The sequence below is a fragment of the Lissotriton helveticus genome, chromosome 8 (genome assembly GCF_964261635.1).
Source record: "Lissotriton helveticus chromosome 8, aLisHel1.1, whole genome shotgun sequence".
Lineage (NCBI taxonomy): Eukaryota > Metazoa > Chordata > Amphibia > Caudata > Salamandridae > Lissotriton > Lissotriton helveticus.
Genome location: NC_136069.1, coordinates 51,482,037 through 51,487,036, shown reverse-complemented (window position 1 = coordinate 51,487,036; position 5,000 = coordinate 51,482,037). Strand labels below are relative to the sequence as shown.

The 5,000-nt window shown below is 40.2% G+C and overlaps 7 non-coding genes across 7 annotated transcripts; all 7 read right to left on the bottom strand.

The window, feature by feature from the left end:
- Nucleotides 1-736: 736 nt before the first annotated feature.
- TRNAF-GAA (transfer RNA phenylalanine (anticodon GAA)) lies at nt 737-809 on the bottom strand. Its single transcript has one exon. It is a non-coding gene; the product is annotated as a tRNA-Phe (tRNA).
- A 510-nt stretch (nt 810-1,319) lies between these two features.
- On the bottom strand, nt 1,320-1,392 carry TRNAF-GAA (transfer RNA phenylalanine (anticodon GAA)). Its single transcript has one exon. It is a non-coding gene; the product is annotated as a tRNA-Phe (tRNA).
- A 510-nt stretch (nt 1,393-1,902) lies between these two features.
- On the bottom strand, nt 1,903-1,975 carry TRNAF-GAA (transfer RNA phenylalanine (anticodon GAA)). Its single transcript has one exon. It is a non-coding gene; the product is annotated as a tRNA-Phe (tRNA).
- A 509-nt stretch (nt 1,976-2,484) lies between these two features.
- TRNAF-GAA (transfer RNA phenylalanine (anticodon GAA)) lies at nt 2,485-2,557 on the bottom strand. Its single transcript has one exon. It is a non-coding gene; the product is annotated as a tRNA-Phe (tRNA).
- A 510-nt stretch (nt 2,558-3,067) lies between these two features.
- TRNAF-GAA (transfer RNA phenylalanine (anticodon GAA)) lies at nt 3,068-3,140 on the bottom strand. The gene has a single exon. It is a non-coding gene; the product is annotated as a tRNA-Phe (tRNA).
- A 510-nt stretch (nt 3,141-3,650) lies between these two features.
- Nucleotides 3,651-3,723, bottom strand: TRNAF-GAA (transfer RNA phenylalanine (anticodon GAA)). The gene has a single exon. It is a non-coding gene; the product is annotated as a tRNA-Phe (tRNA).
- A 1,092-nt stretch (nt 3,724-4,815) lies between these two features.
- On the bottom strand, nt 4,816-4,888 carry TRNAF-GAA (transfer RNA phenylalanine (anticodon GAA)). Its single transcript has one exon. It is a non-coding gene; the product is annotated as a tRNA-Phe (tRNA).
- Nucleotides 4,889-5,000: the final 112 nt, after the last annotated feature.

Genomic DNA, 5,000 nt, shown 5'->3' with positions numbered 1-5,000 from the left:
TGTGGAAGCAAGTTTAGAAGGAGGACACAAAGCAAAGTCTATGTTAAATTGCTTGTGTTATATATCAGTTGGAAAAAATTTGATGAATAGAGAAAAAAGTACTGCAGCAGATTCCAAGACCTCTTTTGTCAGAAGCAAGCAACCTCTCAACTGTGCCGAAACCCGGAATTGAACGAGGGACCTTCAGATCTTCAGTCTAACGCTCTCCCAACTGAGCTATTTCGGCCTGCTGCTAGCTGAGGTCTTCATACTTTGATTTGAACCATTCAACAAACTAGATGCATGACCTGGATATTTACCCTTATATGTTAGAGATATGTTTTAAGGAGTCCTGTATCATTCAGCAGTTAACTTGTGCAATGGGTAAATAGCGTTTTTGGGATCCGGGTTAGGTAGCGTTTTTTTAACTCTGAATGGACTAGCACTATATTACCCAGACGTATGTGGCCTGAGTAGGTAAGCAACGTCATCTGACCACTGACATCTGTGTTCAAGGGGAAGTTGAAGGTAATGCAGACAAGAGTTTACATTACAAAAAAGCCTGAAATGGGAAACATTCATAGTCTAACCTGAAAGCAAGAAATGTGGAAGCAAGTTTAGAAGGAGGACACAAATCAAAGTCTATGTTAAATTGCTTGTGTTGTATATCAGTTGGAAAGAATTTGATGAATAGAGAAAAAAGTACTACAGCTGATTCCAAGACCTATTTTGTTAGAAGAAAGGAACCTCTCAACTGTGCCGAAACCCGGGATTGAACCAGGGACCTTTAGAGCTTCAGTCTAACGCTCTCCCAACTGAGCTATTTCGGCCTGCTGCTAGCTGTGGTCTTCATACTTTGATTTGAACCATTCCACAAACTAGATGCATGACCTGGATATTTACACTTATATGTTAGAGATATGTTTTAAGGAGTCCTGTATCATTCAGCAGTTAACTTGTGCATTGGGTAAATAGCGTTTTTGGGATCCGGGTTAGGTAACGTTTTTTTAACTCTGAATGGACTAGCACTATATTACCCAGACGTATGTGGCCTGAGAAGGTAAGCAATGTCATCTGACTACTGACATCTGTGTTCAAGGGGAAGTTGAAGGTAATGCAGACAAGAGTTTACATTACAAAAAAGCATGAAATGGGAAACATTCATAGTCTAACCTGAAGGCAAGAAATGTGGAAGCAAGTTTAGAAGGAGGACACAAAGCAAAGTCTATGTTAAATTGCTTGTGTTGTATATCAGTTAGAAAAAATTTGATGAATAGTGAAAAAAGTACTACAGCTGATTCCAAGACCTATTTAGTTAGAAGCAAAGAACCTCTCAACTGTGCCGAAACCCGGGATTGAACCAGGGACCTTTAGATCTTCAGTCTAACGCTCTCCCAACTGAGCTATTTCAGCCTGCTGCTAGCTGTGGTCTTCATACTTTGATTTGAACCATTCAACAAACTAGATGCATGACCTGGATGTTTACCCTTATATGTTAGAGATATGTTTTAAGGAGTCCTGTATCATTCAGCAGTTTACTTGTGCAATGGGTAAATAGCGTTTTTGGGATCCGGGTTAGGTAGCGTTTTTTTAACTCTGAATGGACTAGCACTATATTACCCAGACGTATGTGGCCTGAGTAGGTAAGCAACGTCATCTGACCACTGACATCTGTGTTCAAGGGGAAGTTGAAGGTAATGCAGACAAGAGTTTACATTACAAAAAAGCCTGAAATGGGAAACATTCATAGTCTAACCTGAAGGCAAGAAATGTGGAAGCAAGTTTAGAAGGAGGACACAAAGCAAAGTCTATGTTAAATTGCTTGTGTTGTATATCAGTTAGAAAAAATTTGATGAATAGGGAAAAAAGTACTACAGCTGATTCCAAGACATATTTTGTTAGAAGCAAAGAACCTCTCAACTGTGCCGAAACCCGGGATTGAACCAGGGACCTTTTGATCTTCAGTCTAACGCTCTCCCAACTGAGCTATTTCGGCCTGCTGCTAGCTGTGGTCTTCATACTTTGATTTGAACCATTCAACAAACTAGATGCATGACCTGGATGTTTACCCTTATATGTTAGAGATATGTTTTAAGGAGTCCTGTATCATTCAGCAGTTAACTTGTGCAATGGGTAAATAGAGTTTTGGGATCCGGGTTAGGTAGCGTTTTTTTAACTCTGAATGGACTAGCACTATATTACCCAGACGTATGTGGCCTGAGTAGGTAAGCAACGTCATCTGACTACTGACATCTGTGTTCAAGGGGAAGTTGAAGGTAAGGCAGACAAGAGTTTACATTACAAAAAAGCATGAAATGGGAAACATTCATAGTCTAACCTGAAGGCAAGAAATGTGGAAGCAAGTTTAGAAGGAGGACACAAAGCAAAGTCTATGTTAAATTGCTTGTGTTGTATATCAGTTGGAAAAAATTTGATGAATAGAGAAAAAAGTACTGCAGCAGATTCCAAGACCTCTTTTGTCAGAAGCAAGCAACCTCTCAACTGTGCCGAAACCCGGGATTGAACCAGGGACCTTCAGATCTTCAGTCTAACGCTCTCCCAACTGAGCTATTTCGGCCTGCTGCTAGCTGAGGTCTTCATACTTTGATTTGAACCATTCAACAAACTAGATGCATGACCTGGATATTTACCCTTATATGTTAGAGATATGTTTTAAGGAGTCCTGTATCATTCAGCAGTTAACTTGTGCAATGGGTAAATAGCGTTTTTGGGATCCGGGTTAGGTAGCGTTTTTTTAACTCTGAATGGACTAGCACTATATTACCCAGACGTATGTGGCCTGAGTAGGTAAGCAATGTCATCTGACCACTGACATCTGTGTTCAAGGGGAAGTTGAAGGTAAGGCAGACAAGAGGTTACTTTACAAAAAAGCCTGAAATGGGAAACATTCATAGTCTAACCTGAAGGCAAGAAATGTGGAAGCAAGTTTAGAAGGAGGACACAAATCAAAGTCTATGTTAAATTGCTTGTGTTGTATATCAGTTGGAAAGAATTTGATGAATAGAGAAAAAAGTACTACAGCTGATTCCAAGACCTATTTTGTTAGAAGAAAGGAACCTCTCAACTGTGCCGAAACCCGGGATTGAACCAGGGACCTTTAGAGCTTCAGTCTAACGCTCTCCCAACTGAGCTATTTCGGCCTGCTGCTAGCTGTGGTCTTCATACTTTGATTTGAACCATTCCACAAACTAGATGCATGACCTGGATATTTACACTTATATGTTAGAGATATGTTTTAAGGAGTCCTGTATCATTCAGCAGTTAACTTGTGCATTGGGTAAATAGCGTTTTTGGGATCCGGGTTAGGTAACGTTTTTTTAACTCTGAATGGACTAGCACTATATTACCCAGACGTATGTGGCCTGAGAAGGTAAGCAATGTCATCTGACTACTGACATCTGTGTTCAAGGGGAAGTTGAAGGTAATGCAGACAAGAGTTTACATTACAAAAAAGCATGAAATGGGAAACATTCATAGTCTAACCTGAAGGCAAGAAATGTGGAAGCAAGTTTAGAAGGAGGACACAAAGCAAAGTCTATGTTAAATTGCTTGTGTTGTATATCAGTTAGAAAAAATTTGATGAATAGTGAAAAAAGTACTACAGCTGATTCCAAGACCTATTTAGTTAGAAGCAAAGAACCTCTCAACTGTGCCGAAACCCGGGATTGAACCAGGGACCTTTAGATCTTCAGTCTAACGCTCTCCCAACTGAGCTATTTCAGCCTGCTGCTAGCTGTGGTCTTCATACTTTGATTTGAACCATTCAACAAACTAGATGCATGACCTGGATGTTTACCCTTATATGTTAGAGATATGTTTTAAGGAGTCCTGTATCATTCAGCAGTTAACTTGTGCAATGGGTAAATAGAGTTTTGGGATCCGGGTTAGGTAGCGTTTTTTTAACTCTGAATGGACTAGCACTATATTACCCAGACGTATGTGGCCTGAGTAGGTAAGCAACGTCATCTGACTACTGACATCTGTGTTCAAGGGGAGGTTGAAGGTAAGGCAGACAAGAGTTTACATTACAAAAAAGCATGAAATGGGAAACATTCATAGTCTAACCTGAAGGCAAGAAATGTGGAAGCAAGTTTAGAAGGAGGACACAAAGCAAAGTCTATGTTAAATTGCTTGTGTTGTATATCAGTTGGAAAGAATTTGATGTATAGAGAAAAAAGTACTGCAGCAGACTCCAAGACCTCTTTTGTCAGAAGCAAGCAACCTCTCAACTGTGCCGAAACCCGGGACTGAACCAGGGACCTTCAGATCTTCAGTCTAACGCTCTCCCAACTGAGCTATTTCGGCCTGCTGCTAGCTGAGGTCTTCATACTTTGATTTGAACCATTCAACAAACTAGATGCATGACCTGGATATTTACCCTTATATGTTAGAGATATGTTTTAAGGAGTCCTGTATCATTCAGCAGTTAACTTGTGCAATGGGTAAATAGCGTTTTTGGGATCCGGGTTAGGTAGCGTCTTTTTAACTCTGAATGGACTAGCACTATATTACCCAGACGTATGTGGCCTGAGTAGGTAAGCAACGTCATCTGACCACTGACATCTGTGTTCAAGGGGAAGTTGAAGGTAATGCAGACAAGAGTTTACATTACAAAAAAGCCTGAAATGGGAAACATTCATAGTCTAACCTGAAGGCAAGAAATGTGGAAGCAAGTTTAGAAGGAGGACACAAATCAAAGTCTATGTTAAATTGCTTGTGTTGTATATCAGTTGGAAAGAATTTGATGAATAGAGAAAAAAGTACTACAGCTGATTCCAAGACCTATTTTGTTAGAAGAAAGGAACCTCTCAACTGTGCCGAAACCCGGGATTGAACCAGGGACCTTTAGATCTTCAGTCTAACGCTCTCCCAACTGAGCTATTTCGGCTTGCTGCTAGCTGTGGTCTTCCTACTTTGATTTGAACCATTCAACAAACAAGATGCATGACCTGGATATTTACCCTTATATGTTAGAGATATGTTTTAAGGAGTCTTGTATC